General features: G+C 42.3%; 1 long non-coding RNA gene across 1 annotated transcript; it reads left to right on the top strand.

Moving 5' to 3' along the window:
• Positions 1-2469: 2469 nt before the first annotated feature.
• LOC140697339 (uncharacterized) lies at positions 2470-16519 on the top strand. The gene is made up of 2 exons (XR_012074283.1): positions 2470-2540; positions 16233-16519. It is a non-coding gene; the product is annotated as an uncharacterized lncRNA (long non-coding RNA).
• Positions 16520-17130: the final 611 nt, after the last annotated feature.

Genomic DNA, 17130 nt, shown 5'->3' with positions numbered 1-17130 from the left:
TAACCCAAAGTGAGGAATTCAGGGAGGGCTTCCTGGAGGAGGTGACCCTTTAGCAGCGACCTAAGAACAGCTGAGTTAGCCAAGTTAAGGCAGGATTTGGGGCATGGGAAGAGGTACTCAGGGAAGAAGAATAAGCACAATTAAAGGGCAGGAGGGAGACAACGGCATGAAAACCTAGAGAGCATAGTGTGAATCAGATGAATTCCTGATAATTCAGTGTGGCTAGAGTGCAGGGAAGGAGAGAGGAGGTTCCACATCCCGTATTCCATGCGGTCTACAAGTAGGTCAGGTGACCTTAGGATTACTCTCAAATGAGTATCTCAAAGTTCACCACTATGAGCTCTCTCTGAACTCAGACTCAAACTCTGACAGTCATTTTTATTGGATGAAGAAGGGTAAGGCAGTCCTCTGATACCCACCCTGGAAAATCCTAGCCCTGAAGACAGGTGAGGTCTGCCATTTATCTCTGCTTCAGTCCTTCATTCTCCTCATCTCTCTGTCTCTGTCTTTCTCAGGCTCCAGCCAAACACTTGCCAAGTTGGTATGACTTTAGACCACCAGCAAGCTGAGAAAGCAGACAGACCATCCATAGTCAGGAGCTAAGTCACACAGGGTAGCCATACAATCTTATTTATTTAGAACCCCTTACCTATCTGCAGAACCCTTGCATTCCAGTGCCAGTGCCAAAGATAATGATCATAATATCTCACATTGTATAGAATTTTACACACTTTACAAAGGGCTTTTACAAATGTTTCCATATTTACAATGACCTAATGTATGGCACAGGGAACTACATTCAATTTCTTGTAATGAATTGTAATGAAAAAGACTCAAAAAATACATATGTATGTATATTTTACAACTGAATTTCTTTGTTGCACACCTGAAACTAACATTGTAAACTGACTAGACTTCAATATAATGTAAGAATTAAAAAAACCCTAATGTTTCCATATTTAATTTTCATAGGAATTCTATGAAAAAGACAGTACAGGTGTTATTTATTCTAATTTTTTTAGAGGAAAGTGGATTGCCCACTACATACAGTGAGTGCGAAAGCCGATCTGAACCTATGTATTCTCACTGCAGACCACCCTCGACTCAGCAAAGTGAGCAAGGCGACGGGACAGATTTCCACCCCCCTGGATGTCAAGATTCCCATAGAGATACGACTGATTGGGGTTAGGTCTTCAACATACGGATTTGGGGTGAACACAAACATTCAGTTCCTAGCACTCAGGCTCTTAGGTTGAGACTGGGAGAAGAGCAGAGATGCAAATACTTGGGCTCTCATATTTTGACCTATCATGTTCTATTTTAGAATTTTGTTATCTCTGCATATCTGTATTTCTTTCTTTCCTTTTAGTTAACTAAATCCTTATAATTTTTTTGACTTTTTTTAAATTTATTTTTTGTTTCTTTTTGATTGTAGTACAGTTTACAATGTGTCGATTTCTTGTGTACAGCATGGTGTTTCAATCATATATATACATATATATATTCATGTTCATATTCTTTTTTATTATAGGTTACTACAAGATATTGAATATAGTTTCTTGTGCTATACAGTGTAAACTTGTTGTTTATCTATTTTATACACAGTAGTTAGTATCAGCAAATCTTGAACTCCCAGTTTATCCCTTCCCACGGCCTTTCCCCTGGTAATCGTTTGTTTTCTATGTCTGTGAGTCTCATATGTTTCTAAAACCATGTAATGACCTGCTTTTCATTTGTCATTGCTAGACTGAAAACTCCTTGAACACAGGTAATGGGTTTAAATGCATTTGAAGAGCCTGGGACACAGTCATCTCTCTAAGGCACATGAGTTTCTCTGGGTACCTAACCAGGAGTGGGATTGCTGGGCCACTGGCTATGGACATGTCCAGCTTGATGGGGTAAGGTTGCCAAAGTAGTTGTATCAACATGCCAATGGGACTTTACCATTTTTTTGTACTCTATTGATGACTGCTTTATGCTCACTTTTTAAGAATGAGAATGTAAAGACATTTTTAAGTGAAAAAAGAAAAATAGTAGATGAAGCAGTCAGACAGATGACCGCTGACATCCCTTCCAACCTGACATCTGGTGACGCCACACCTTTTCCCTGATGCTGAATTCACACTCCTGAGTTCTGAGAGACTGGGGTCTGCTCCCCACACTCTCTCCGACCCCCTGCCCAGGCAGAAGTGACGTGAATGAGATGGAGGGGTGAGCAGCTGGCATGTGAAATTTATCTTCCTGGAGGACCTGCACACATTTCTCAAAGTACCCAAGACATATGGCATTTTCTTCTTCAAACTCTGTAAATTCTCCCCTAGTAGGAAAGCTGGAAATACCAAGGTGCTTGCTCACTGGGACCCTTGGAAAGGGTACCGTTTGGAGTTTTCCCATCCTTCCTGAAAGAGAATGCCTGCTTGATTGTTCCAGGGCTTTCTGCTCTTGTGACATCATTGTGGCAGAGTCAGACTGGTATCCGCCCTGATGATGGTTCAGGCACATGGAGGTGACTGACAATCCTCATTAAGCCCCTTTTGCAGGTAAGTAGACTGAGGCAGAGGGGGAGGAAAGGAAGAAAGGGAGAGGAGAGGAGGGAAGGGAAGGTCTTGTTAGAGGTAGTGCAGTTCTACTTCTTTCTCATACTTGTTTCCACCCCTGGGCCTTTGCACTTCCACTGCCTGGAATGCTTTGAGCCCCAGTTTTTGCTTGCTGGCTCCTTCCTGTCAATTGGGGTTCAGCTGAAACATCACCTTCTCAGACAAGCCATCCCCGATCTCCCGGTCTAACCCTGTCATCTTCACCCCACCTTCCTCACTCTTTATCACATCAATCTGCTCTTATTTTCTGCAGAGTAATCCACAGCAGGCATCTTTGGCTGCCTCCCCAAAGCCCATTCTCCCTCTGTCCTGCCCAGAAAACTTTGATTTTGTTCAGATGGTGATTCCTACCCCCAGCTCATCTCAGAAGTGAATCCTAATTAATCTAAGCGTGTTATGGTGCTCCCAGCCCCTTTGCCAGTGCTTGGGTTGGGATTGGGCAGTGATGACATTCCAGCCAATGAAATGTGAGGGGACTCTCTTAGGAGGCTGCTGGAAAAAGCTTTATTTTTTCTGAAAAGGAGATACCTAGCATGGAACAACCCCTCTTTCATTCCAGGGAGTGTTGTCCTGTCTGAGTATGATTCCCGGAACTTTAACAGCCAACTTACAACCATATGAGGAACTGAGGGCTAGGCAGAGGATGGCAGAGCAGAAGGATGAGAGGAATGAAAGAGATGAAGCCACTGAGTCCCTGAGTTTCTCAAGCCTGGAGTGGTCTGACCTCAGGAGTTCTTGTTGGGCAGCTGTATTATTCTGTCGGGGCTGCCGCAACAACAAACCACAGACTGGGTGACTTAAACAACAGACATTTATTTTTTTCACAGTTCTGGAGGCTAGACGTCTGAGATCAAAGTGTCACCAGGGTTGGTTCCTTCTGAATCCTCTCCCTTGACTTACAGATGGTGTCTCCTCCCTGTTTCTTTCCATGGTCTTCCCTCTGCACTTGTCTGTGTCCTAATCTCCTTTTTTTATATGGATGCCAGTCATCAGGGCCCACCCTAAGAACCTCATTTTGTTGTTGTTGTTTAGTTATACTTTATTCAATTATGTGATTATAATAACAAGTATAAAAGGTATACACAGGTTTGGGAACGTGTTAGTCCGAGTCTTCAGAGAAGCTGAAACCAAGATGGGATTAAATACACAAGACACTTATTAGGGAAATTATCTGTTAGGGAAAATGAAGAGGGTGTCAGATGAGCCTAGGAGAACCATCAGACCATGCTGCAAGTCGAACCCTGAGTGAAGAAGAGAGGGAAGAAAGGAAGTTGGGTGGAAGTATCTTAGACTGCAGTGCAATTCAAAGGAAAGTTTTGCGATGCCACTGGGGAGTCCTCCAGCCAAAGTTACCCATCTTCCATCCATCTCCTAGGAGAGGGGCTGTTTTAATAGCCCATCTGTGTTCATTCATTAGCAGCCCATGGGAAATTTGGCCTTGACCTTGGCCCAAATGCAGTGATGGGTTTCAGAATGCAGCAACTGGGTCCCTTGATCAGTTACGCTCCCTGTATTCAAAGATGTGAGAAGCCATTCTCATGGCCACCACAGGTAACAAACACAGCTGATTCTTGGTGTATCAGGTATGGATTTAGCCTGGCAACATGTACCAGAAAACTCAAATAATGGTGACTTAAACAAGATAGTTCCTAAAGACTTCATTTTGACTCAATCACCTCTTTAAAAGCCCTGTCTCCAAATACAGCCACATTCTCAGGTACTAGGGGTTAAGCCTTCAACATATGAATCTGGGGCAGGGACCAATTCAGTCCATACAGTATGGTAGGAAACTACCCCTGTCATTTAAGCTGGTTCAGTTGGGATCTTCTGTTACTTGTGCCTGAGAACAACCGGGTTCAATTATTGTCTCAGATTATCTTAGTTATTTGCTCATGTATTGACTCTCTCACTAAAATGTCAGCTTCATGAGGGTAGGGACCCAGTCTGGCCTGTTCAGTGCTGTATCCCTAGCGCCCAGAATCGTGTCTGTGCTTAGAATAGCTGCCCAACCTCTTACATAAATGAACTAGACCAGGCCACGTCTCCTGACTCTGTAGCCTTGCTAATAATCCTCATATTTTATATTTAAAAATCGGAGTCTGAGAGGCAGGAAGTGCCAACCCTAGGCAAATAGGAAATTCTTCCCGTTGGAGATCTAGTGTCTGCATAATTTAAACAGAAAACTTTACTTTTTAGAGAGGCAGAAATTATGTGTGGCTCCAGCCTGAGCCTCGGGGTTTCCAGTTTCAATCAAACAAGGAAGTGAGGATCAAAGAGAAGATGACTGATGAGGGCACGGACTCTGAGTTTAGTGTGAATCAGGATCATCTGGAACCTTGTTTAAATAATTCAGATGCCTGGCTCCACCACAGAGACTCTAATTTAATGGGTTTAATGAAAGGCCCAGGAATCTGGATTTTTTAACAAGCCACCCACATGATTTTAACAAGCCACCTGTGTTTTGAGAGCTGCATGACTAGGGCCGGCTGGAGGAGGAGTCTGGGCAGAGGAAGGCAGGGAAGGGCAAGGATTCAGCTGCTCTGAGGCCTGGGACTGTGAAGAGGCCTGGGTCAGCTCTGTGAGGGGCAGAGGCTTGGGAGAGTGTGGCTACCTCTCTGTGTGGGTACAGTTGGGCCAGATCAAGCATGAAGAGCAGGCAGTCACCTCAGCTCAAGACCTGCCACCTCCAAGAGGCACCTGGACATTTCACTTTCCACCCTTTACCATGACCTTTATGGTTTTTGTTTTCTGGTCATTTCTGGGGAAGAGACAGACATGGCCTGGGTTGCTGTTAAGTTCTGCTGTGGCTTGGGAGTGTGTTCAGGACTGGAGATAATCCAACCTACCACAAGTGTCTAAAAATACAATCAAGCCAGTGAGAAGCCAGCTGGTGAGGGATCCAGAGGCCCTCCCGGGTGATGGAGAGGCCTCGGAGGCGTTACGGTCCTCTGGGAACCACAGCCTTACTTCCAGCACCGGCCCTGGCAGCTCCCACTGTGTCAGGTAGCTACCACTTGACCCCAAAACAAAGCCACTCTTCTTCGGAGCAGCCAGTCAGGCCGGCAGGCTGTAAGGTTCAGCCTCACTGCCACGATGGGTCTCTTGGGTCCCAGTGGGCCTTGAGAGCCTGCTCTGGCCACCCAGAGGGCTCTATTTTAAATCGTGATAGGATGGTCCCCATGCAACAGCTGAAGCAAATGCTTAAAATAGAGGGCCCTCTGTTTTCTGCTCCCACCCCACCCCTGGCTCACCCTGCTTCAAGCAACCCCTGCTGTCAGCTGAGCAGAGAACTAACCGAACAGGCTTTATTGCAGAGTAAGTTTTTATTAAGCATGTACCGTATCAATAGCTCCCTGCTAGGAACCATGAGACAAAAAAAAGCAATCCTGGTCCCTGCTCCTGAAGAGCAAACAGTGTCATTAGAAATCACTCATGCACTTACTCAGCCTGACTGTGCGCCAGGCAGTGTTTTCAATGCTCTACAGTGTCCTAACTCATTTCGTTTTTTTTTTCTTCTCTTTTTAAAAAATTTATTAAATTTTTTTTATTGAAGTATAGTCAGTTTATAAGTTGTGTCAATTTCTGGTATACAGAATAATAGTTCAGTCATACATATACATACATATATTCCTAACTCACTTATATTTTCACACCTTATGCAGTGGTTACAGGGTGGTCCCAAGGTAGAGATTCTGAGGCAGAGAGAGGCCAAGCAATTTGTCCTAGGTCACAGCTAGTGAGGGACTGAGTGGGGATTTGAATCAGCACCTGAGGCTGGGCATTCACCCTGGAACTAAACTGTCCTCCATGTGGTCGACATAGAATGGGGGCTGGGAAGATTCCGCCTATGGCCCCTTCCTTCTCCTGGGAGTTCATAACTATAATGTAATGAGAATACTTTTTATATAAAAAGAGAACCAGAGGCTCTCAAGTTTGGTTATAGAGTGAGAAACCCAGCCATTCTCTGGAACTTCACATCCAAATAAGTGTCGCCCTTTTCACCTTTGGATGGCTAAACAGTGATGCCATTGTGGCTCCAAATATTCTTGGCTTTCCAGTTTCCTTGTTGCTTCCAAAAACAGTTTTTTAGCATGACAAAAATCAGTCTCCAGAGAGTCACATTAAAAAATCTTTTTCTACCCACAATGATATTACCTAGCTATATCACACAAATTATTTGCCAGACTTAACTTTGAGTGCCTTTTAACTCTTTCTGAAAGTCAGATCTGCTGCACTCTTCAGAGCTTTGCCACCACGGAGGTTATTCAAAAGGCTACACTAGAGGCTCTAAAAGCTACTTCATGGGAAAAGCTAAACAAAACAAAACAAAAACAAATAAAACCTTCTGAGCAGCGACAGCTTTGTTAGAGGCGGGTAGGAGGGAATCATCTCCTGTTGTGACTGTCGGAGAGGACTTGTTTGGATGTCTTAAATCCGTATGTTGCCTACAAAGCCAATCTTACTGCCCCCTGGTCATCTTGTGTCCACTAGATTGTCTGCTCTGGAGGGCAGATGTCCATTTTTCCCACCACTGTATTTCCAACACCTCGCACAATGCCTGATCCAGGGTAGGTGCTCAATTAGTGCTTGATGAATGAATGAATGAAATTATACACCAAGTAATAGCAGGAGCTGTAACTGATAAAGGAAGATTGTAGGCAGTGTTTACCTGTGGGATATCCTCAGAAATTTGGAGATGGTTAGTCTCCTGCAGACATGAAAATGAACCCACTTGCTAGGTGCAAAAGTGTTTCTCTTGAAGTGGGTTAAGTGTGTTGCTGGAAACCCTCAAGACTATTCAAAGGTATGTACAGTCAGATCCAGAACTAAAAGGGTTTATAAGTGAGTTAATGGTTTTGAAACTTGGCTAAAAGCAGAATGTCCTATCAGGGTGCAGGTGTAGGGAAATCTACCCACAATTTGGAAAAAAAGGAAGTTGAAAAACTGGTCAGTGTGATTTCTAGTGACAAACCTCAGGGTGTGGGTGCCCTGAGCAGTGTACCTGACAGCAAAAGCCATCCTGCAGAGGATGAGGGAACCCGAAGCCACCAGTCCCCAATGCCACCAGTGGTTAAAAGCCCCTGACCCTTAGCCTCTGATTCCACATGGTAAGGAATCTTCAGACAATAGGTTGTTTTCCTAGGAGGTTTTCCAAGAATGTGCATTTGGAGATCGAGTTGATCAGTTTCCAGGGAATTTGATGTAACGAGTCAATTTTCCTGAGCCTGGTCAACTCCAGATGCACTGATAATATCATACTTTGGGATCCGTGCAGTCTAGTCTTGGACCACAGTGATCTCCAAAGTGCTGCCACCTCCTCCATTTGACATCTATTAAGTTTTAAGAAAGACAGTAATGTGAGAGGCGGTAATAATAGCGAACAACCACTGAACACTTATATATGCCAAATAGTGTTCTAAGAACTTTTTTTTTCTTTTCTTTTTTTTCTTTTTTTCTTTTTTTCTTTTTTTAATTTTTTTATTTTAATTTTTTTATTTTTTTAATTTTTAAAAATTTTTTAAATTTTTATATTTTTTATTTTTAAATTTATTTTTATTTATTTATTTTTATTTTTTTATTTTTTATTTTTTATTTATTTTATTTTATTTTATTTTATTTTATTTTTATAAGCACTTTTGAGAGGAGAGTTAAATTGTGGTAAAATATACATAACATAAAATTTTCCATTTTAACCTTTTTAAAGTTTACACTTTAGAGGCATTCAGTACAGTTACAATGTTGTGCAACTGTCACCACTATTCATTTCCGGAAGCTTGTCATCATCCCAAGCAGAAATGCTGTGCCCGCTAAACAGTAATTCCCCATCTCTCCTCCCTAGTAACCTCTATTCTACTTTTCTGTCTTTTGATTTGCCTATTCTAGGTACCTCACGTAAGAGGAGTCATACAATATTTATCCTTTTGTGTCCATGACTTTCACTTAGCATAATTTTTTAAAGTTCAAACATGTTATAGCATATGTCAGAATTTCAGTCCTTTTTAAAGGCTGAATAGTATTCCATTGTATGTAATACCATATTTTGTTTATCCATTCATCTGTCGATGGACATTTGGTTTGTTTCCACCTTTTGATCATTGTGAAAATCCTGCTATCGGTGTTAATGTGTAAGAGTCTGTTTGAGTCCTTAGTTTTAATTCTTTTGGGTACATACCTAGAAATAGAAGTGGATTATATGACAATTCTATGTTTATAAGTACTTTTTGTGTATTAAGTCATTTAAATCATCACATCAAACCCTATAAAGTAAATCATATTAGGATCTTCATTTTATGGATGGAGGCACAGAAAAGTTAGGTAACTTACTCAAGGTCACACAGCTAATCAATGGCAAAGTCTGGATTTCAACTCATAGTATTCTGCTCCAGAGCTCTTTTTCCCTCCTTCAGAGCTCACATTCTTAATCACTATGGTAGAGCAAAGATGTTGCAAGATGATAAATGAGCAAGAAATAAATGTGCATATTGTAGGCAGTCAATGCCATAGTTCAGAGCTAGTGAGCTGAATAAATCATGTGAGGTGGTGTGAAGTTGGGGTTAGAGCTGAGTCTGGAAAGGTAGGTCCAATCTAGATAGGGAGACGGACCCAAGGAAGGGCATTCTGCTCCTGGGAGAAAGGCACAAGTATGGAGGCCAGGCTGAGAATGGTTTGTTCAGGAAGTATATTCAGAGACTAAAGCAGACTCTTCTCATGGAATTTAAATTCACAAAGGTTGTTGAAATTAAACAGGGGAAGCCCTAGTCCCATTGCCTAATGGGGAGTTGTTGAAGAATTTTGAGAATGACGGTGGCTTGGTACAAGCAACATTTTGGAGTGATTCATCCGGCAGGAATGTGTGCAAGATGGGTTAGACCTGGTAAGGTCTGGAGGCAGAGCCATCCTGGACAGCAGTTTAGACAGGATGCCAAGAAGGCCTGGGCCAGGGGAGGGTGGTACATGTGGGAAGGAAACAGGTGGGGCTGTGAGAGATGCAGGAAGGAGGAGACAACAGGGTCTGGGGGCCGACTGACAGTTGAGAGAGACAGTTACCAAACATCAAAGATGACTCAGGTTTCCAGCCCGAGTGACTGGGACAATTCCGATGACACTGCTGGAACACAAGAAGTGACCTTTGGTCATATGGAGTTTGTGGTGACAACAGGACATCCAAATGGAAACATCCCGGGGGCTGTTGGAAATATAGGCCAAGAGCAGGGCAAAAAAGTCTGAGCTAGAAAAGAAAAGTTAGGAAAAATCTTCCTATAAAGCAAACAAAGAGAGGGGGAGGGGATAGCTCAGTGATAGACTGCATGCCTAGTATGCATGAGGTCCTGGGTTCAATTCCCAGCATCTCCATTAAAAATTAAATAAACAAACCTAACTGCCACACCCTCCACCCCCCCCCCAAATATGATGATAAAGGTAACAGCAAATTAATACCTTAAGTTTTACAAATGTGGAAACTGAAGTTCAGAGAGGCAAAATGACATGTTTACTTTTGCAAAGCTAATAAGGGTAGAACTGGAACTAAATCCCAGATTTTGTGACTTTGTGTCTGTTGCTACCTTCCTTCATACTCCAAAGATTAACCGTGTACTGTCGGGCAGGCTGTTCACCAAACACACGGCTCATGCTCTGCTAGAAAGATTTCATACAGACTAACAATAGCCCTGACCATATGTTATATCAGAATTAAACCAATATTTTATGTATACATAAAGCTTCATGTTTTACGAGGTGCTTTTGAAACTATCTTTTTCTTTAATTCCCTGTTGTTGTGTTGTAATGCACTGAATACAAAGTAAAATACATACAGTGGAAAGAGTACAGGGCCCTGGGTTGGAGAGACCTCAGAGAATTCACTCCCTTTATTGACACTACAATTCTCACTTTTCTCATCTGTAAAAGGAAGATGAGACTCATGTCTGTTTACTTAATTCTATGGAGTTTTTGTAGTGTCAGATGAGACAATTGCCCAGGGTTTTGTGACTAGTAAAGTTTATTACAAGGTTAGTTACCCTAATTTAATTTAAAAAAATGCCAAGTTGAGAATCTCAAACGAGATGAGGGGAGTCATAGAAGTGTAGACTGAGTCAAAAATTTTCTAATGTTCTCAAGGTCAGGCCGCACACTTGCTGGGGCACATAGTCCCTTCTTCATTTCTCAGGCTAAATATAGCCCCAAATTTCCCCTTTCCAGCCCTCAGGTAATTTCCCCTCCCACTTCCTACACTGCTCTGCCCTCTTCTCATCAGCAGAGGGAAAATCAGATTTCCCGGAGCCCTTTCAAAGTAGCTTCTTGGAGGGACTCAATCCCACACCAGGGTTACAGGTTCTGCCTCCAAACTCTTCCACCAAATATAAACGTTCATTTGCACAACAAATTCTTCCTGAGCACCTTCTCAGTGCCAAACACTAATGACACAGCCCTGGTGTGTCAGAGGGTGGATGAGGCAGCTGAGAAGTTCTGAGAGATCAGCGTGATCTTATATACGGTTTTGCATCTCTCAACACTCAATTGTATGCCTCACTTTGTTTATTCCTCCTGCCCTTATGTAACGTTCTGCCCCTCTGAAACTCAGTCCTAGGATTTTCAGAGCCCAAGGGGAAAAAAAATCAAAATCAACTTCTCATTGGAAAGCTGTTCTATATAAAGCTTCAGTTGAGGACACTCAGTCCTTTGTTTCAGGTAAAAGCACTAAAATCCATCTTGTAGATATGGAGACGTAAAGGAACAGCTTCTTCAGAAATGGAGCTGTTGGTGTGTCCTGGTTCCAAGAGGCTACCACGGCCTTAGGATGTCTAAGGAAAAGGGCAGAGGGAAGATCTCAGTGGAGAGGAGGAGGGCTGACCAGTAGGTGTCTTCTCATGAGACCGCTGGTCTCAGATTAAGAGCCAGAAGCTAACCAAACTGATAACAAATGGCTTTGAGATTGGACCATGCACTGCGGCTTTGGGGTGCACTGACAACATTCGCACTGCTTTGGGGAGAGGATTATCATCCTCACACAGACAGGGAACCCAGCTTCTCAGTGTACCCAAAGCATGGCAACTTTGGCTTCCTCAAGTGTTCCAAGGGATGATCCAGCAATCCTATTCCTGGGCATATATCTGAAGAAAATTCTAATTCGAAAAGATACATGCTCCCCAATGTTCATAGCAGCACTATTTACAATAGCCAAGACATGGAAGCAACCTAAATGTCCATCAACAGATGACTGGATAAAGAAGATGTGGTATATTTGTACAATGGAATACTACTCAGTCATAAAAAGGAATGAAATAATGTCATTTGCAGCAACATGGATGGACCTAGAGAATGTCACATTAAGTGAAGTAAGTCAGACAAAGAAAAATATCATATGATACCACTTCTATGTGGAATCTTAAAAAAATGACACAAATGAAATTATTTACAAACAGAAACAGACTCAAAGACACAGAAGACAAACTTAATGGTTGCCAAAAGGGAAAGGGGGAATGGAGGGATAAATTAGGAGTTTGGGATTAGCAGATAACAAACTACTACATATAAAATAAACAACAAGGTCCTAAGGTATAGCACAGAAAACTCTATTCAGTATCTTATAGTAATCTATAATGAAAAAGGATATGAAAAAGAATATGTACATGTGTATGACTGAATCACTATGTTGTACACTTGAAACTAACACAACATTGTAAATCAACTACACTTCAATTAAAAAAAAAGTGTCTTAGGGGTGTATGAGGTCAGCCAGTGGGAGCTGAAGCCAGAGACAAAGAACCTGATGGAAGATGCCCTGTGATAGGTGGGCCAGTGGACACGTGTGAAGCACCCCTTCGGAACTTCCCAGAAGATCTGAGGACACTGAGTGGTTCTAATTTTCTGTCTGGGCAGTCAAAGGGGCAAAAATCAGAATTCTCAAAGGCTCATCTTACTTGTGTAGAAAGGGCCCCAAACCTGGGCTTGGTGAGCTGCTCCACAGTCAGTGCCAGTTTTGGCTTTCACGACAGTGTGTCGGCCTCTGCTGCTTGCTTCTGGCTCAGCGGGCAGCGGCTCAGAGGCCCACACAGCCTGGGAACCCAAACATCTTGTCCCTCAGTTGGCAGGTGGGGCACTGACCGCAGGCATCCCAGAAGCTGTAGGGAAAGAACGTCCTCTGTGCAGGTCACCATCCGAATTCACTTCTTTCTTTCAACCCATAGCCCCAGAGCTGCTCAGTCTCATTTCTCAGGGTTTTTTCCCTGGTTCCTGAGGCTTCCCAACACCCTCTCTCACTTCTGCTCTTTCCCTGTTCCTGATGTGGATACCAGCTGTTGTCCCCTACCCCGTCCTGTGGCAGCATTTCCCATCCCCAAATCAAGTCCTTATTTTTTATTTTCATTTTTTAACAAACTTGCAGCTAATAAATATAAAAGTTCTGGAGATCTAATGCACAGCATACAGTCAACAATACCGTGTTATATACTTCAAAATTGCTGGGAGACTAGATCTTAATTGTTCTCACTACAAAAAAGAAATGATAATTACAGGAAGTGATGGAAGAGTCAGCTAACTCTAAGGTGGTAATTTTATTGCAATATATAAATGTATCAAATCAACACTTGTACTCCTTAAACTTATAGAATGTTTTATGTCAATTTACATCAATAAAAAAGTATCTTGGTTTACAGTACCTCCTCTAAAAATAAGCCTAGTAAATAACACTAAAAAACAATCTTAGTTTTGAAAAAGTTGAAAATTATTGACTAAAATTTGGTGGAAATATATTATGAAGAAAAGAAAAATATATAGATCAAAAATAATTTTTGAGTGTCAAGACATTTCATAATTCTCTAATTCTTTAGAATTCATGGTTCTAATTACTTTAATCTTAAGAACTCATTTTTTTTTCAGGGGGGAGGTAATTAGGTTTATTTATTTATTTATTTGGTTTTTCAATGGAGGTCCTGGGGGTTGAATGCAGGACCTCATGCATGCTAAGCATGTGCTCTACCCCTGAGCTATATCCCCCACCTCCAAAAAAATTCATAATTCTTTAAAAGAGTCAATAGAGAATAACATTTTGGACATATCAGAGAAGAAATAGAAAAGTTACTTGATGAGCTATCAGAGGAAATCAAGATCTATGTGGGAAAGATAGTTTTGAAGGGCAAAATAAATTTGAATTTGAGTTGGACAAGAGATGTGGGTTTTTGCGTAGGATACAAGTCTCACTTTGAAAAAGAAGTGAAGGTTGATGTTGACTTCATAGTGAACTGAATGCTCCAGGTGATACAATTTAAAATGAAAAGGATACAATGACCTGATGGCTCTGGGGCCCCACATATAGCTACAGGGATACTCCATTTAACATGCACAAATACGTATGGCCCTTCCTCAAATTCAGGAAATGTAACAGGATGATCACAACCACCATAAAGAGTACTAAATAAACTTAAGTCAGTTGACTGAATGTTACCTACCTCCCAAAGACATGGGACTGTGAAAAAAATCATAAGAATGGTGTATCATGACTAGAAAATTCCTCCGTATACATTATTCTGAGCCAGATGTATTGCTGCTCCCAAAGTCCTGAGGCTGAAGTCTCTGGAAACAATTTTTATTTTTAGTTGTTGACTCAATTTTGTTTCTTTTGGACATCAACTGTTACCGGCTCCAACTCTAATTTTGAGTAGACAACTCCAGACCCGGATTCTTAATCATAGATATCCTATTTGGCATGTGATCTTTAAAAAGCTTATGAGTGAGCCATGAGTTCAATGCTTGTTCTATGGTGAGATATGCAGTAGAATAAGAGACTCACTTGCTTTAAAAAAAAAAAAAAACTCTATGTGAACTAAAAACAACCCAAAAACAGTTCACCCATTTCTCCCATCCCCCAATCCCACCCCTGGCAAACACCAACCTGTTCTCTGTATCTATGAGCTTAGTTTTTAAATTTTAATTTATTTATTTAGATTCCACATATAAGAGAGATAATTTGGTGTTTGTCTTTCTCTGCCTATTTCACTTAGCATAATGCCCTCAAGATCTATTTATGTTGTCACAAATGGCAAGATTTCATTCTTTTTTATGGCTGAATAATATACTAATATATACATATATATATATGCACACACACACACACACAAACACCACAATTTCTTTATGCATTCATCCATTGATGAACATAGGTTGTTTCCATATCTGCTATTGTAAATGGTGCTGCAATGAACATGGGGGTGCAAGTATCTTTTCAAATTAGTGTTATTGTTTTCTTTGGATAAATACCCAGAAGTGGACCCCAAAGCTGGATCATATAGTAGTCCTATTTTTAATTTTTTGAGGAACCTCCATACTATTTTCCATAGTGGCTGCATCAATTTACATTCCTACCAACAGCGCACAAGTGTTCCCTTTTTTCCACATCCTCACCAACACTTGTTTTTCTTGTCTTTTGGTAATAGCCATTCTGACAGGTGTGAGGTAACATCTCACTATGATTTTGATTTGCCCTTCCCAGATGATTAATGACATAGAGCATCTTTTCATGTACCTATTGGCCATTTATGTCTTCTTTGGGAAAATATCTGTTCAGATCTATTTTTTAATTGGATTGTTGGGGGTTTGTTTGTTTGTTTTTGCTATTGAGCTAGTAAGTTCTTTACATATTTTGGATATGTTATGATTTTGCAAATATTTTCTCCCATTCAGTAGGTTGCCTTCAATAAACCTTGATTAATGATTAATGATTCAAGCCTGAATCATCCTTGAGTTCCTGAGATGTCGTGTTTGAACTCATACAGATGATTCCACTGTATTCCAAGACTGAATATTCCTTTGCCTTCAGGAATTTGGCCTCTCTTCTCTCATACCTATGTTCTAATTGAAGGATTCACTTACACCTTTAACCTTTAACATTTTCATCCCAGAGAAAGTTGACAAGATAGGTTAGGTAGTTTTAAAGATGTCCTCAAATTATTTGACATTTCTCTCTTCGAAAGGTGGGGAACCTTGTCTTTGAATGTGAGTTGACCTTCATGACTTGTTTGTAACCAGTAGAATACACTGGGAGTGATTCTATGTCATTTCTGAGGCTAGTTTAGAGAACACCATGCAGCATTCACTTGGTTCTTGGTCATGCTTGCTCTGGGGAAGGCCAAAATATCCTTTATAAGGGTGTCAAAAATGTCAGGGCTGGGAGTCACCCCAGCTTGGCAGGTTGACTAGAAGGCCAGTCACTATGAGACTGAGGTCTGTTCCAGTCAGCCAGGCCAGAACTAGGTCTTCCTCCACCTTCCTGCCTCTCTCTTCCCTTGGGGGATAGTCTGTCAGCCTCACTTCCCACCAAATAGAAAGCAGAGGGGCAATGGGTGGCAACAGGAATGCTGAGGCTCTAATGGGGTACAGATCACACAGCAGGAGGTGCTGCCACCAAGGCTCCAGTTTCTTGGGGAGCTGCAGCAGGAGCGAGGGAGACTAGCAATAGCCACAGCTGCGGGGAAGGAGCCTGACGCAATCCCCATCTTAGGCCCCTCAGGGCCCGGGGAAGCTGGCCTCTTGGCCAGTTCTTCGTTTTATGGGTCTTTTTAGCTCTTTCCTGGAGGAGAGCCGCATTCCTAGGCCAATGGGATCACTGAACACACTGTCTCCTGTGTCTCGTTCCACCCACAGGTGTCTTCACTTGGCCTTCTCAGGTTCCCCTTCACCAGCTGTGCCACAGATGGTCCCTACCATGGAAATCACCTCAAGGTTGTAAAACTTCTTCGTCCCTGTCCTGCAGAGGGGCCCACGTCTTTTCTCCTCTGTAACATCCTTCTTGCTTCCCTCACCCACTAAGTTGGAGAGAGAACAGGGGACTTTTCATTCTCATTTATACCTTCTGAAAAAGTATTTTCTTCTATTGTAATTAAAATTTGTGTGTGTGTGTGTGTAAAATAAAGATCCTATTTTCTTTCTTATTTTACTTTGGCAAAACCCTAGGTTGAGCTAGTGAGAGTTGACCAAGATCATCACTGATCTTCAGGGTTGGCCTGGGGAATGTCGGGGCCTTGGCAAGAAGTGGCTCCTTGGTGTGGGGGGCTGTGTGGAGGGGAGGAAGAAGCTGCCACCCATCTGTTCTCTATTTCTTGGTTTTATCTCTGATCCGTGGAAGTGATTTTCCAAAGGCTCTGAGGCCTCAGCTCTGGTTCTGCTCACCCCAGTACAGGCCCTGGGGCCTTTGGCCTGTTGTCAACCCCCTACTAAGCTCTTCACTCCGTTTGGAGCTATGTCTCCAGGGCCAAACTGCCTCAACTTACTTTCTGAAGGGAGAATAAGCAGAAAGCACTGGCATTTGCCAGCACAACACGCAAAAGGTGTTTCAGACTCCCCGCAGCCTGCTGGTCCAGATCCTGGCCCGGTGGCTCCAGGCTCCAGGAGGGATGACTCAGGTAAGCTGTGCTGGACAAACAAGCTGGTATTCTCACCCCAGCAGGTGATGACTGTAATTAGCTCTCCTGTTGTCACTGCACCACCACCTTCTGAGGTGGGCTTGCCAGGCCAGGAGCCAGGACCCGAGGAAGCCAGCAGG

The sequence above is a fragment of the Vicugna pacos genome, chromosome 7 (genome assembly GCF_048564905.1).
Source record: "Vicugna pacos chromosome 7, VicPac4, whole genome shotgun sequence".
NCBI classification, from domain to species: Eukaryota; Metazoa; Chordata; class Mammalia; order Artiodactyla; family Camelidae; genus Vicugna; species Vicugna pacos.
The sequence above is the reverse complement of the archived record's forward strand: the minus strand, read 5'-3'. Positions and strand labels throughout refer to the sequence as shown.